General features: G+C 38.2%; 1 pseudogene across 1 annotated transcript; it reads right to left on the bottom strand.

Moving 5' to 3' along the window:
* Positions 1 to 8,926: 8,926 nt before the first annotated feature.
* On the bottom strand, positions 8,927 to 9,724 carry LOC309857500 (heterogeneous nuclear ribonucleoprotein A1 pseudogene; annotated as a pseudogene). The gene has a single exon. The product of its transcript is annotated as a heterogeneous nuclear ribonucleoprotein A1 pseudogene (transcript).
* Positions 9,725 to 14,951: the final 5,227 nt, after the last annotated feature.

Raw genomic sequence — 14,951 nt, 5'->3', positions numbered from 1 at the left:
ATAAAGATATTTTAAAAGTACAGATAAATACAAATTTGTAAACATAGCATTATGGAGGAATAAAAATAAATGATAGCTACACACTCTAAGTGAATAAATCTTGGAAAGTTAATAGAGAAGTAAAACAAGGACAGTGCAAAAAGTATGGTACATTTTTATGAAGTTCAAGCAAATTCTGTGAAACCGTAGATGGACTTAAAGATACTATTATGTATCAAATATTGCAAAAATTAAGCAAGGAAATAGCAAACATAAAATAACCAAAGCATACAAACTTGGGTACATACAATAGGTGTGATCATGTTCTACTTCATAAAGAGATGAGTTAATAGATAAATAGAAGTAACTAGACTTTTTAGACGTTAATAAAACTTTGCCTGTTATTTCGTAGCTATATAAAATATATGGTTTTCTAACAAAAACGCTTATCTTAAAAATATTTAAAAATAAATTTCAGGCTACTCATAAGGTTCTATTTACTTTTCCACTGAAGGAAAAGCTGGTTGTTGTAGTTGTAGTTGTTTGTTTGTTTTAGTCTCCTCCTAGTTTTTATTATTATAATGTGGAATGAGGAATGTTATATTGAAAAGTGAATTATTTTATAGACAAAATTCATTACTTGATTAACCTCCTGGTACAGCAGATGGAACTCCTGAAAACATGCCCTTTTGCCTTATTGGAAGAGTAACAGTTATGCTTACTTCTGAAACATGCTTGGTGGTGGCCCTAAATAGTGACACCATAGTAAACATTTTGAATATTTGCAAGTAATTTTTATAGTCATAGGGCTCCAAAAGGCACTGCTGGTCTCTTAGCAGGTATTTCAATAAAGCTAAAAGTTGCCTGACTGTTTAAAAATATTAACAAGGCACAAAATATGGCAGAAGTATTGTCCTCAGATATTATTTTTTTCCATATGCTCCTGATCCAAACATGACGAGTTATTTTTTTAAATTTATTTATAAAAGATTTTATTTATTTCTTTGACAGAGATCACAAGTAGGCAGGGTCAGGCAGAGTGAGAGGGGGGAAGCAGGCTCCCTGCTGAGCTGAGATCCCGATGTGGGACTCGATCCAAGGATTCTGGGATCATGACCTGAGCCGAAGGCCGAGGCTTTAACCCACTGAGCCACCCAGGTGCCCCCATGACAAGTTATTTTTTTTAAAGATTTTATTTATTTATTTGAGAGAGAGAGATTACAAGTAGGCAGAGAGGCAGGCAAAGAGAGAGAGGAGGTAGCAGGCTCCCCGTTGAGCAGAGAGCCCAATGTGGGGCTCCATCCCAGGACCCTGAGATCATGAACTGAGCAGAAGGCAGCGGCTTAACCCACAAGCCACCCAGGAACCCGACAAGTTATTTTTGATAGATATATATAGAATGTATTTTCCAGTTATAAGAAAAATGGTTCTGCTATTTTTAACCTTTTTAAAAAATTACATAATTTTTTAAAATTTAAATTTTATTTGTTAATGTTTTACCTTTCTTTTCTTTTTTTTTTAAAGATTTTATTTATTTATTTGACAGACAGAGATCACAAGTAGACAGAGAGGCAAGCAGAGAGAGAGAGAGAGAAAGAGGGAGAGAGAGAGAGAAGCAGGCTTCCTGCGGAGCAGAGAGCCAGATGCAGGGCTCGACCCCAGGACCCTAAGATCATGACCCGAGCCGAAGGCAGCAGCCCAAACCACTGAGCCACCCAGGCACCCCAATGTTTTACTTTTCAATATACTACTTAGAATATAAACCCTATCCCATTTTGTAAGAAGGTTACCATTTAAAAAATGGTAATTTTCTCATTGTGTCTTCCCCTCTCATTGCTTTATTTTGAATAAAACATTTCACAATAAACATAACTGATGTTTTCCTTTTGATTGTCCCTCTGTTGGTCATATTGTATATGAGCCATGACAATTAGTTTTACAACATTTATTCATGTTTGTTGATATGTTTTATCATAACTAATTTTCCCTCCCTTATCTAGATTCCCCAGCTTTCAGACAGGTGGACACTTCAATAAACCATACCCAAGGGATGTATCAAGTACTTCTTAGACATTCTCTCAGATCCTTGAGGTCTCATTTTGCCTAGGGATTTGCAATAGGTTCTGCCAGAGGCACCACTGTGACAACTGATGTCCATGGTCTATCTCCTGCTAAACTCAAGAGGTCACTGGTTTCCAAGTTTACCTATACAATTAATGCACTCCATCAAGTTCTTTTTTTTTTTAATATTAACAAACTTATTTTAAAGTTTATATGGAGAGGCAAAGACTCACAATAGTCAACATAGTGTTGAACGAGAACAAAAACTGAGGACTGACTTCAAAGTTTACCATAACGATGGGGCGCCTGGGTGGCTCAGTGGGTTAAGCATCTGCCTTTGGCTCAGGTCATGATCGCAGGGGCCTGGGATCGAGTCCCCTATTGGGCTCTCTGCTCAGCAGGGAGCCTGCTTCTCCTCATTTCTCTCTCTGTCTGTCTCTCTGCCTAATTGTGTTCTCTCTCTCTGTCAAATAAATAAATGAAATCTTAAAAAAAGTATACCATAATGATAATTGGAAGCAAGATATTATAATACCACAGAAAGACTAGATTAAAGGAACAGAATATATATTATTAATTATATTTTATATTTAATATAAAAGCAAAAGCAATACAAGAGAGCAAAATACAATCTTTTAAACAAATGGTTCTGGAGTAATGGTGAAGCTAAATGTAAAAATATAAAATAAAAATAAAATAAATAATAAAATAAAATAAATCCAGGCAGATATCATACGCTCTTCACAAAAATTAACTCAGATTGGATTATAAACCTAAACATGAAACATGTAGAAGGTAATATAGAAGAAAATTTAAATGACCTTGGTTTTGGAAATAACTTTAGCTACAAAAGCACAAGCACTGAATTTAAAAATGTCTACTCTGTGAAACAATGCCAAGAGAATGAAAAGGCAAAGCACAGACTATGAGAAAAAATTTGCAAAATACACATCTGGCAAAGGACTGTTAATCAAAAAGACACAAAGACCCCTTAAAACTCAACAATGGTGGAAAAACCTGATTAAAAATGAGCCAAAGACCTTAGCAGATACCTCATAAAAGAAAATATTACAGATGGCAAATAAGCATATAAAAAGATGCTTCACATCATATGTCATCAGGAAAATGCAAATTAAAACAAAAAAGAGACACCAGTACATACCCAGAATCCAGAACACTGACAACAGAACACGAAATGTTGGTGAGGATGTGGAGCAACAGGAATGTTCTTCCATGTCTATTGAGAATAAAGAATGGAAAACAACTTGGCAGTTTCTTACAAAACTAAACATATTCTTGCCAGATGATTCAGCAGTAGCAGTTCTTGGTATTTATCCAAAGAAGATGAAACCTATACCCACAAAGATGTCTATAGCAGTTTTATTCATTACTGACAAAAGCTTGGAAGCAACCAAGATATCCTTTCATAGGTGAAAGTTCAAATAAAGTGTAGTACATGCAAACAATGGAATCTTATTTAATGCTAGAGAAATGAATTACCAAGCCATGAAAAGATATGGATATAAATATTTAATAAATATTTGATTTTAGGCTTCTACCAGTCTATCAATAGTATTAGTATATTTTAACAGTGAATGCTCAGCATTCAAGAATTTACCTAATAAAATATTTGGGGTTCAATATTTTAAATACTTCAACCTCTATGATTATATTCCTAATAATTTTGAATTGGAGTAAATAAACCTTAATTTTTTTAAAGTTGTTTCTTATTGCAAAAGAGCTCAATGAAATTTTAGAAAATAAAAATTTACAACAAAAAAGTTTAGTTTACTATTGCCAAATAATATAAAACTTTACCTTATATTCAAATACATATATTTTTCTAAATTGATTTATAGGCTACTGAAACCAAAAACTTTTAGTTATACTAGATATCATATCATGAATCAATGCCAGAAAGCCATCTGGCGATGACTTGTCTTAAATAGAGCTAAGATGGGTGTTATTACAATGCAAGATGGAAACAAAGATAGTATAACAATTGAGGGTTACATAACTTTTCTGTTTTGATCAAGTTACTAATCTACAAAAGGCTTTTATCGGTGACACACTTGGGAATTTAACAAAACTTTTAAACTAGCATGAGCGACTCATTCCTAGAAAACAACACAATCAATAACACTTTCTTTAGATGAAATCATGACTATTTCTCCATTTGAATAAAAAAGGTAGCAACCCCAATAAGTTTATTGAACATGAAAAGTTGAAATGCTATAATGCACCTAAGGAATTAAATGGTCCAGTCATGAATTACAAAAAAAGGATATAAATTACCAAAGTGTTTGTATAATTGGAATGTACAACTGCCCATTATCGTTCAATAGTGTAGGCTTGTACAAGAACTCTATAAAAGAACTCCACTTCTAAACCATGGAAAATATGTTCCCTTTCCCCCTATATACAACTATTAAGCCATTCATTTAGCTTTTAAAATATCCACTTAATACAGGCTTTTTACTCATTTGAACATGCAGCAGGGCTCTATTCTTATTGCTTACATCTGAAGGATAGACGTCTAGCATAAGAGGTAAAGCCCATAAAGGAGCCCAATAATAACAAGAAAATACAGTTTAGTGAGCCCTTACAATCTGCCAGCTACCTTTCTGAGAATACTTCAATTAATAAAACATATAAAATACCTGAACACAAAGAGCTTGCATTCTTTTGAAATATAATAGTAAAATAAACCAATATTAGAGGGGCACCTCGGTGGCTCAGTCCATTGAGTGACTGCCTTTGGCTTGGGTCATGATCTCAGGGTCCTGGGATGTAACTCCCCAGCAGGCTTTCTAGGCAGTGGGGTGTTTTCTTCTTCCTCTGAGCCCCCTCCCAATTCTCTCTCTGTCTCCAATAGGAAAATAAACCAATAATAGAATAATCATTGATGGTTGATGGTGATAAGTGTTACAAAGAAATACAAGAAAGGTAAAAGCCATTGGAGAATGCTGGGATGAAAGTTAATTGTATTTTGTGTTGGGTGGTTATATCTCATTTGTGAGATGTTATTTGCACAAAGACCCAGGAAGTGAAGGAGGGTGTTATACAAATATTGAAGGAAAGGATTGCTCTGGGCAGAGCAAGTAAGTATATAGACTTTGTGTGAACAGCTGGTCTGTTACTTTTGAGGAAAAGCAAGGAGGCCAATGAGGAGTTCATAGTGGTGGAGAGAGGAAGAACGTATTGACTTATGACGCTCTAGTACATTGAAACGCCTTCAGTTTTTATTTAATATGAAAGGGGAAGATACCAAAAGACTTTCAACAGCAGAATAAAATCATCTGACTTGATTTTTAGGTTAAGTTGCTGTACCAAAATAAATTTGCAGGGAGAAAGGAGTGCAGTATGTGTGGAAGTGGGATTATCAATCAAGTCAATAATTCAGGAACATATGATGGTGTTTTTAGCATGCTGAGTGGTAATAGAAGTGGTGAGGTATGGTTTTTATTTTGTATCTATTTTGATGGTGAATATTCTGGTGAACAGGATGGGGTATGTGCAGGACAGACAATATCAACATTTATTTTACCTGCACAAACAGAAGGGAGGAGTCTTCATTCCCTGATATGGAGAGAATTCTGAGTTCAAATGTTCTTTCTGATTAAATGGCATAGTGATGATTTGTATTTAGTAAGACAGTGAAAGAGAGCAGTAAGCATAATGTTAAGCGGTAAGACATTATAATACATTATAACATCAAAAAACATTGTGTTGGATCATCTGTTTATGTGAGTAAATAAATAAGAAAAGCTTCCTGGGGTTCTGATAGAGGTAAAGAAGACTACTATATGATCCAAAGGGGCACGTGCACCAAATGTTTATAGCAGCAATATCCACAAGGGCCAAACTATGGAAAGAACCTTGATGTCCATCAACAAATGAATTTTATATATATATATATATATATATATATATATATATATATATATATATGATGGAATACTATGCAGCCATCAAAAGAAATGAAATCTTGCCATTTGCGATGACATGGATGGAACTAGAGGGTATTATGCTTAGAAAATAAGTCAACCAGAGAAAGAGACTATCATATGATTTCCCTGATATGAGGAAATGGAGGTGCAATGTGGTGGGTTTGGGGGACAGGAAAAGAGTAAATGAAACAAGATGGGATCGAGAGGGAGACAAACCATAAGAGACTCTTAATCTCACAAAACAAACGGAGAGTTGCCAGGGCGGTTGGGAGGGTAGGGAGAGGGTGGTGGGGTTATGAACATTGGGGAGGGTATGTGCTTGGTGAGTGCTGTGAAGTGTGTAAACCTGGCGATTCACAGACCTGTAACCCTGGGGCTAATAATACATTATATGTTAATTTAAAAAGAAGAAGAAGAAGAAGACTACTATTAATCCAATGCTATGGTTTTCAGCAAAGAGTGTGTAATCAGGCATATTTTATTAAAGTATCCAAGTAAAATGATGGTCGAACATTGGAATAACAGAAAACATAAAAATAAGAGATTTTAAAAAGAGATATGGGGGGCGCCTGGGTGGCTCAGTGGGTTAAGGCCTCTGTCTTCGGCTCAGGTCATGGTCCCAGGGTTCTGGGATCGAGCCCCGCGTCGGGCTCTCTGCTCAGCGGGGAGCCCGCTTCTCTCTCTCTCTCTGCCTGCCTCTCTGCCTACTTGTGATCTCTGTCTGTCAAATAAATAAATAGAATCTTTAAAAAAAAATAGATATATTTGTCTAAAAAAAAAAAAGATATGGGACAGTGTAGAGAATATAGTCAATGATATTATAATAGTGTTATATGGTGACAGATGGTGGCTATATTTGTAGTGATCATCGAATAATATATGGAGATATTGAAAACCTGAAACCAATGTAACACTGAATATCAACTATACTCAAATAAAAGAAGAGTAAAAATAAAATATTTAAATTGAAAAAGATAAAAAGAGGGACAAGAATTTGAAAAGTGAATTCAAAATGAGTAAAGATGAGGCTAAGACATACTTTGAACCTTGAGGAAAACACCATTTTGAAAATTCTTCCCATTTTGAGAAAACTCAAATGAATCAATACCATAAAAGAACCCATTTTAACTGAGAGATGTAATGAATGCTCAAGATATAATTTTAACAGGATAAATCTTCCCTCTGAAACAGCATACCGAAACCAGGGGAAACAATTGGAAGCAAAATAAACTATACTGAAAATAAGAATTAGGAAAAAGATAAATGATGAAAGATAAGAAAATTAGACCTGCGACAGAGATCTAGTGAAGAGAATTTTTAGCTTGTGGTTTAATGTTTTTGAGGATAATCTAGAGTTCATAACTGCCTTGAGACAGGCTGGGTGTAAGCAGTTTAGGCAGACCCCTAAGACAGGCCTACTTTGGGCAGGTGGTGTTGGAGGAGGCCATTGTGCTGGACAAAGACAAATCCAACCATTTGACTAAAGTGTCTGTGAAGATGTTGAAGTCAGATGCAACAGAGGAAGACCTGTCAAACCTAATCTCAGAAATGGAGATGATAAAGATGATTGGACAGCACAAGGACACCATCAACACCATCAACCTGCACACAGGACGGTCCTTCGTACACTCTCACGGAATATGCCTCCAAAGACAACATACAGGAGTACCTGCAGGCCCAGAGGCCTCCTGACCTGGAGTACTGTTACAATATCAGCCAAAATGCAGCAGAGCAACTCTCCTCCAAGGACCTGGTATCCTGTGCCTACCAGGTAGCCTGAGGCATGGAGTACCTTGCCTCCAAGAAGTGCATACACCAAGTCCTGGCCACCAGGGAAGTGCTGGTGACAAAGGACAACATGATGAAGATCTCAGACTTCAGCCTTGACAGAGATATCACCACATCAGTTACTATAAAAAGACAACCAACAGTGGACTGCCTGTGAAGTGGATGATCCCTAAGACCATGTTTGGCCAGATCTACATCCACGAGAGTGACTTCTGGTCTTTTGGGGTGATCCTGTGCAAAATCTTCACTCTGGAAGCCTCCCATAACCTGGAGTGCCTGTGGAGGTGGTTTCCAAGCTGCTGAAGGAGTCATTTGATGGATAAGCCAATGAGTGCACCAGAGAGTTATACACAATAATGAGGGGTGGCTGGCATGTGGTACCTTCAAGCTGCTGGTAGAAGACCTCGATCATTCTGTGGCCTTGACGTCCAACCAGGAGTACCCGGACCTGTCCTTGGCCCTGGAACAATACTGTCTATGCTTTCCCAACACCCAAAGCTCCACCTGCTCCTCAGGGAAGAATTCCACCTTCTCTCATGTGCCGTTGCCCAGGGAGGCCTATCTGCCCTGACACCCAGCCCAGCTTGCCAATGGTGGACTCAAATGACTAGTATCCCTATTACTCCTGTCCAGATTTCATCATAAGCTGTAACCCTTACCCCCCACCCTCCCTGCAAGACTCACTGCCTTCTCCTTTGTCCCTTTCCTACTGGCAGGAGCCAGCTGCCTACCTGAGGCCTTCACCCTTTGAAGTTCACCTCACTTCCCCTTCCTCTTCCTCCTCCTTACAACCTGCTCATGAAAGAAAGGCACAGCGAGGCAGGTACTTGCTCGTGGCTACTTCCTTCCCTCCCATATGTTGGACCAAAACCCCTCCTGGCATCTGGTACTGCCTGGACGTCGAGGGAGTGGGAGATGAGGCATGCCAGTGAAAGCTGTCGGAGCTTTTCTGTTTTGGTTTTGTCTCCTTAGCATAACATGTAAGACTGAGTTCTGGTGGCAGGGACCTAGTCCTTGGGGCTATAGCACTAGCTTCGGGAGGTCAACTGCTCTGGGCCTTGGCTAAGTGCAACCCCTGCTCCAGAGATATGGTGCCAAGGGCTTATTAATTATGATACTAATTTGCTTTGCTGACCAAATGCCTGGTATCAACAGATGGGAAGGCAAAGACTGGAAGCAGTGTTGTGACTGCCACCAAAGCCACCTCGACCACTGAAGTTTCCTCCGCGACCAAAGTTGTCATTCCCACCAAAACCACCTCCACGATCACCACCAAAGTTTCCAGAACCACTTCGACCTCTTTGGCTGGATGAAGCACTAGCCATCTCTTGCTTAGAGAGCGCTTTCCTTACTTCACAGTTGTGGCCATTCACAGTATGGTATTTTTGAATGACAATCTTGTCTACAGAATCATGGTCATCAAATGTTACAAAAGCAAAACCCCTCTTTTTGCCACTGCCTCGGTCAGTCATGATCTCAATCACTTCGATTTTCCCATACTGTTCGAAATAATCTCTTAGATGATGTTCTTCAGTGTCTTCTTTAATGCCACCAACAAAAATCTTTTTCACAGTTAAGTGGGCACCAGGTCTTTGAGAATCTTCTCTTGAGACAGCCCTCTTTGGTTCCACAACTCTTCCATCCACCTTGTGTGGCCTTGCATTCATGGCTGCATCCACCTCCTCCACAGTGGCATAGGTGACAAACCCAAAGCCTCTGGAGCGCTTGGTGTTCGGATCTCTCATTACCACACAGTCCGTAAGTGTTCCCCATTGCTCAAAATGGCTCCTCAGACTCTCATCGGTTGTTTCAAAGCTCAGACCTCCGATGAAGAGCTTCCGCAGCTGTTCAGGCTCTTTGGGAGACTCTGACTTAGACATGACGGCGGTGGGAGGGGAGACTTTAACGATGCTTACTCGGCGGCGTCCACAGGCAGAAAGGATAATAAATGTTTTTAATAAGCATGAAATTATAACTCTGAAGTGTGCTAAAATGAAACCACCTGCTAAGGGTGAGAGAACAAAAATAAACATCATTTTTCCAAATAAGAGGAATTTATTACCTTTGAATCAAAGCATATGGATTTGTTCAAACTGGCAATAAAGGAATATGGAAACACAAAACATAGAATGTCATATTTTAGATTTCTAAAAGACTTCAAAGTGAAGAGTATATATTTTTTAAATGCTACATAATGCTACATAATGACAAGATGACAGGGTGTGACAAATAGCATTTTAAAAGCTCTACTCATAATGGAACTGAAAGTCTCATTTCCCTATAATTTTATATATGTCATTGATTTACAATATCTGGATACAACATATTACCAAACAGATGTTCATCAAAGACTAAATTATTTTTAATGGAACATAATATTTTGAACCTACATCTATTAATCATTTTTTCGATCTAACATTTATAGTCTCGCTAAACAATTTATCAGTTGTCGACAAAATTAAAAAAAAAATAGGATAAAAAGTCGTGTTTGGAAAAGTAGATTTTCTTTGAAATTTGCAACTAAATGAAAATATTGCTGATATTTTTGAAACTTTAAATGTAATTTTATATATATCTGACCTATCAGATGATATAAAATTTTTGGAGAAAATATGACATATTTTTTTGATCTTGGTTGAAGGTATTAATAAAGATCAACTGCTTGTATTATTTGCATTGTGATATCTTAGTTAATAAACATGAATAACTGGTATAAAATATGTTTTTTTAAAAATTTTATTTATTTACTTGACAGAGATCACAGGAAGGCAGAGAGGCAGGCAGAGAGAGAGAGGAATGGAAGCAGGCTCCCTGCTGAGAAGAGAGCCCACTGTGGGACTCAATCCCAGGAACCTGGAATCATAACCTGAGCCGAAGGCAGGGAATTTAACCCACTGAGCCACCCAGGCACTCTAAAATATGATTTTTTTTATATATAGAATTATAGTTCTTGCCAAAATATGGAACTAGCTGGAACTGAATGCCTCCTTCAAAGTCAGCTCTTTAAAAATTATGCAAGTGTAATATAGAACTATTTCGGATATGAACCAAGAACAAAGAAATGATGATAAATTCCTTAAAAGACTCAAAGTTGCTCTTGACTGGTATGTTTCAAGCTCTATTCCTGGTTTGAGGACAGTTTTTAACAGGCCTGTCACTGTAGAAATCAGCTGGATGTCTAGAGGCTATCAGAACTGTGCAAAAACCTTGAAGGGGTAAAGACTTGAAAATTCTTTAGAGAGATTAGCTCCCTAAGGCATTATTCATCCACACATTTTCCTCCAAACAATTAAGACTGATGGATGAGGGGCACCTGAGGGGCTCTCTCATCACGTGGGTGGTGGGTTAAGCCTCTGCCTTCATCTCAAGTCATGGTCTCTGGGTCCTGGAATCCAGGCCCACATCGGGCTCTGCTCAAAAGGAAGCCTGCTTTCCTCCCTGCTTGCCTGCCTCTCTGCTTACTTGTAATCTCTCTCTCTCTCTCTCTCTGTGTGTCCAATAAATAAATAAAATCTTTAAAAAAAGGCTGATGGATGCTAAATTATGAAAACTGCTCCCTCCAAATGATGCTTCTTCATAAAGATTTAAGAATTTAAAATTGTAAGGATTTAAAATTGAAACTTGATTGTAGGATTTATGTTACAGAATAACATCAAGTGAAGGCAGTTATTATTAGATCTGAAGTATTTGTGATTCTGAATTCTTGGCCTCATTAGTAAATTTATTTTTAAATTCTCCCATGGAGTGGTGATTGGCCTTCAGTCTTTCACTGATGTACATCATTGGGTCAAATGAGATGTGTTGTGCCCAGATCTATATATAATCTTCTTTGTATTTCACTGGAGATGGCATTTCTGAGTTTTGTTCAATTGAATTTGGACAGATGTTTTAATAGTCTCTTCTAGAGTTGGCCCTGGAGAATATCTTCATTTATTTTTCCTCTTCCTGATTCTCTGAAAAACCCGGACTAATTCACATTATCACAGTGATATCACAATTCAAGTTTTTCCAAACACTATAGCTGCAAAATAGAAGGAAGCTACTCAGAATGTAATGCTATTGTGAATGATTGAGAAAGAAAACATTATTATAATTAAGCTACCAGGTTTCAATGTATTTTATTTTTGCTTAGAAAATCCTAGCATACCCAGACGTTACAGAGATTTGATGATCCTAAGAGGAGCTGAACTCATGGACCAAAATAACTATGCACATAAAAAGTACAATTACTTACCTAAAAAAGATGATGTGGTTAACTTTATATGGCAATCAAAGTGTTATTGGAACAGGAATTTAAAAAATAGCTTAGGGGCGCCTAGGTGGCTCAGTGGATTAAGCCACTGCCTTCAGCTCAGGTCATGATCTCAGGGTCCTGGGATCAAATCCTGCATCAGGCTCTCTAATCAGCAGGGAGTCAGCTTCTCTCTCTTTCTCTCTCTCTCACTCTCTCTCTTTCTGCCTGCCCTCCGTCTACTTGTGATCTCTCTCTGTCAAATAAATAAATAAATAAATAAAATCTTGAGAAAAAAGAATGACTGTAGTTTTAAAAAATAGCTTAAAAGGGGCACCTGGGTGGCTCAGTGGGTTAAAAAGACATGTAGGCCTGTGGATTAGAGTAGAGTGCCCAGATATGGACCATCAACTCTATGGTCAAAAAATCTTTGACAAAGCAGAGAAAATTATACAGTGGAAAAAAGACAGCCTCTTCAATCAATGGTGCTGGAAAAATTGGACAGCTATGTATTGAAGAATGACACTCAACCATTCTCTTATACTATACATAAAAATAAATTCGAAATGGACAAACGACCTCAACGTGAGGCAGGAATCTATCAAAATCCTAGAGGAGAACATAGGCAGTAACCTCTTGGACACTGGCCACAGCAAATTCTTTCAAGACATGTCTCCAAAGACAAAGGAAACAAAAGCAAAAATGAACTTTTGGGACTTCATCAAGATCAAAAGTTTCTGCACAGTAAAGGAAACAGTCAACAAAATGAAGAGACAACCCACGGAAAGGGAGAAGATTTTCACAAATGACATTACAGATAAAGGGCTGATATCCAAGATCTATAAAGAACTCCTCAAACTCAACACACAAAAAACAGATAATCATGTCAAAAAATGGGCAGAAGACATGAACAGACACTTCTCCAAAGAAGACATACAAATGGCAAACAGATGCATGAGAAAATGGTCATCATCATTAGCCATCAGGGAGATTCAAATCAAAAGCACATTGGGATACCACCTTACACAGTTAGAATGGCCAAAATTAACAAGGCAATAAACAACAAGTGTTGGAGAGGATGTGGAGAATGGGGAACCCTCTTACACTATGGGTGAGAATGCCAGTTGGTGCAGCTACTTTGGGATACAGTGTGGAGACTCCTTAAGAAATTAAAATTAGAGCTACCCTATGACACTGCAATTGCACTACTGAGTATTTACCCCTAAGATACAGATGCAGTGAAAAGAAGGGACATCTGTACCTATAGCAGCAATGGCCACAGTCATTAAACTTTGGAAAGAACCAAGATGACCTTCAATGGATGAACGAATAAAGAAGATATGATCCATTTTTACAATGGAGTATTATGCTTCCTTCTGAAAGGAAGGATACCCAACTTTTGTAACAACATGGGCGGGACTGGAGGAGATAATCCTGAGTGGAATAATTCAAGCAGAGATTGTCAATTTTCATATGGTTTCACTTAATTGTGGAGCATAAAGAATAACACAGAAGACACTGGGTGATCAAGAGGAGAAGTGAGTGGGGGGAAATTGGAGGGGGAGACAGACCATGAGAGACTCTGAGAAACAAACTGAGAGTTTTGAGGGGAGGGGGCAGAGGGTTGGGTAAGCCTGTTAATGGGAGTTATGGAGGGCACATTTTGCATGGAGCACTGGGTGTGGTGCATAAACAGTGAATTTTGGAACCCTGAAAAAAATAAAATAAAAATGACAACAACTCCTTTTCCCAACATGTGGTAGGAGTCCCCCAAATGATTGGAAGCAGCCTCCATTAGAGATCAATCCACTGCATGTTGAAGGTCCTCCCACTTCAAAAAGACCAAGAAATATCCAATCCCAAAACAAAGTAAGGGCCAGCTCCACCTCATGGAATACTACCTGCTCTCCCTTAGATAGTGTGCTGTTGCTTTAATAAACCTGCCTTCTGCTTTCACATGGGCATTGATCTCTAATTCTCACGTGCCAACAATAAAAATAATGATGGTTTACCATTACAATTCATAGAAAAGGAGGTACAGGGAAATTGAATGGAAGGGAATAACAAATAGGTTCATAAGTCAATCTTCCTTGTAAAAACATTAACCTGAAAGAGCATTTCTGCCACCTCTCTCCTGTTTGATCTGATAAAGAATGACCATGATACATGAATTATAGTTCGGGATTCTGAAAAGCATAATAGCTTTATACCAACACTTGAGCTTGCTTTTTTTTATTTATTTATTTATTTATTTATTTATTTATTGCTAACAAGATAGGTAGATTGGATATGCGGTTCCTGACAACCAACCTCAGAAGAGATTCCATCTTCATGAGAAGTCAGAAAGAACCACAAACCAAACCTCAAAATGGATTCAAAGAGAAAATACTCTTAAAAAATTTCCCTTCCTGGGGCACCCGAGTGGCTCAGTGAGTTTGGCTCACTGGGCCTTTGCGTTCGATTCAGGTCATGATCCTAGGGTCCTGGGATTGAGCCCCATGTCTAGCTCTCTGCTCAGCAGAGAGCCTGCTTCCACTTCTCTCTCTGCCAACTTGTGATCTCTGTCTGTCAAATAAATAAATAAAATCTTAAAAAAAAATTTTTTTGGGCACCTGGGTGGCAGAGTGAGTTAAAGCCTCTGCCTTTGGCTCAGGTCATGATTCCAGGGTCCTGGGATCGAGCCCCACATCAGGCTCACTCCTCAGCAGGAAGCCTGTTTCTTTCTCTCTCTCTGCCTGCCTCTCTTCCTACTTGTGATCTCTATCAAATAAATAAATAAAATCTTTAAAACTAAAATTTCCCTTCCTAACAGAAGCAGACCAAACCACTAACAAATTCCCCAGAAAGCTTCATCTAAAAGGTTGTACTTTCTTCAGACACCCAGCAGGACCTTCTTCTTGGGGCCTGGTATTTCTTCAATGGCCTATTCCAGAGAATAAGAC

The sequence above is a fragment of the Mustela nivalis genome (genome assembly GCF_964662115.1).
Source record: "Mustela nivalis genome assembly, contig: HAP1_SCAFFOLD_790, whole genome shotgun sequence".
Lineage (NCBI taxonomy): Eukaryota > Metazoa > Chordata > Mammalia > Carnivora > Mustelidae > Mustela > Mustela nivalis.
The sequence above is the reverse complement of the archived record's forward strand: the minus strand, read 5'-3'. Positions and strand labels throughout refer to the sequence as shown.